This window comes from Aplysia californica, unplaced genomic scaffold (assembly GCF_000002075.1).
Source record: "Aplysia californica isolate F4 #8 unplaced genomic scaffold, AplCal3.0 scaffold00101, whole genome shotgun sequence".
Taxonomy (NCBI): Eukaryota; Metazoa; Mollusca; class Gastropoda; order Aplysiida; family Aplysiidae; genus Aplysia; species Aplysia californica.
Genome location: NW_004797371.1, coordinates 521,547 through 522,893, shown reverse-complemented (window position 1 = coordinate 522,893; position 1,347 = coordinate 521,547). Strand labels below are relative to the sequence as shown.

Here is a 1,347-nt window from a genome sequence, read left to right as displayed (position 1 = left end):
TCTTCTTCTTCTTCTTCTTCTTCTTCTTCTTCTTCTTCTTCTTCTTCTTCTTCCTTTACAAGTGTCAAGTGTGTAGCAGACATTGGCGATAGTCGTACTTCATTCCTTCCTAATGTCAAACCCCTGCATCAGCTCAGTTTTTTTTCTTCTCAAAATTGAGTTGCTTGTCATAAACTTGCTCTGGCTCTTTGTAGAATGTTGTGTTCCCGTGCTCTTTTTTCTATTTATCTTTCCACACAGCATCAGTTTTCCATAGTCTTAGTTACTACACACCGAAATTAAGTCGTGATCCTCTTTGCCCAGACCTTGTACAGTTTCCAACGAGGGGGGGGGGGGTGGAAAGCTCTCGTCGTTTGCCGTCATGGCACCACTCCAGCATCCCCCAAGACCCTTACAAAGCTGATTAGGGAGCCAATAAATCAATGTGTTTCATATAGTGGCTTTTGTAACAAGAGATTAGTACAGAAAGAGGGAGGGTTGTTTCTGCGTGTGCCCTATAGCGTTCAAATTGGGAAACAGGGAAAGGATCAATTGAATATTAGAGTGAAAGAATGTTATGGGAGTGTAGGTGTGTATATGAATGAGAGAGAGAGAGAGAGAGAGAGAGAGAGAGAGAGTGAAGGAAATTGTAGAAAGATAAATTCGTGTCTGCAAAAGAACAAACAAACAGTCAAGAAAAGAAACATACAAACCGTTATAAGGTAGGTGCCTACAAAACAAACACAAGGCCGTGTCTCCCTCCCTAAACCAGGACTTCCTTCTACCCGACGTTCCACATCGCAACTGAACTAAACTAGCAGATCTAGCAGCTAGCTTCGTCTGTAGCCCCCCCAAAAAAGCGGTAAGCCAAACGAGACAGGGGGGAGAGATCGGAGGGTTCGCGCTACCACCGCTCGGTGCTTGCAGTTGTCTGTCTCCGTATCGAAGCCCCTCGGCTTGTCTGAGTGAGTGTGTGCGTGTGTTTGTCTCGAGCTGGGACGGGAGTAAGTGCCAGTGCTATGTAGTATGCAGGCCTTCTTTCCCACTGCGCAACCCTGAACACCACCAGGACTAATTTTACGAGACCTCCCGAGATTTCTGTTTACAGTCTGGCAGTTAACTAATGGGATTGTTTTTCTTTTAGAATTTCTACTATTGTTGCTCTTCTGTGATGTGAGCGGGTGACGCAATGTTATGCTTAAGCCTAAGCCTAAGATAAAGAAACGTGGCGAGAGTTGATCGTGTTATCTATGATTATGATTATTATGATTACGATTATGATGATTATTATTACTACTACCTACTGCTACTACCATATTTAAGCTATTATTATTATTATTGTTACTGTTATCATCATCATTATAATAA

At 42.8% G+C, this 1,347-nt stretch overlaps 1 long non-coding RNA gene across 7 annotated transcripts in view; it reads left to right on the top strand.

Annotated features, from left to right (window-relative positions):
• The first annotated feature begins 871 nt into the window (after positions 1–871).
• LOC101849996 overlaps positions 872–1,347 on the top strand; it is a 152,134-nt gene continuing 151,658 nt past the window's right edge. For 3 of the 7 annotated variants that reach the window (XR_004858387.1, XR_004858388.1, XR_004858389.1), the window contains exon 1: positions 953–1,152. This is a non-coding gene — a long non-coding RNA (uncharacterized LOC101849996). Of the gene's footprint in view, positions 1,153–1,347 lie in introns of all 7 variants that reach the window. The other 4 variants (XR_004858393.1, XR_004858392.1, XR_004858391.1 and 1 more) reach the window with 4 other exon arrangements.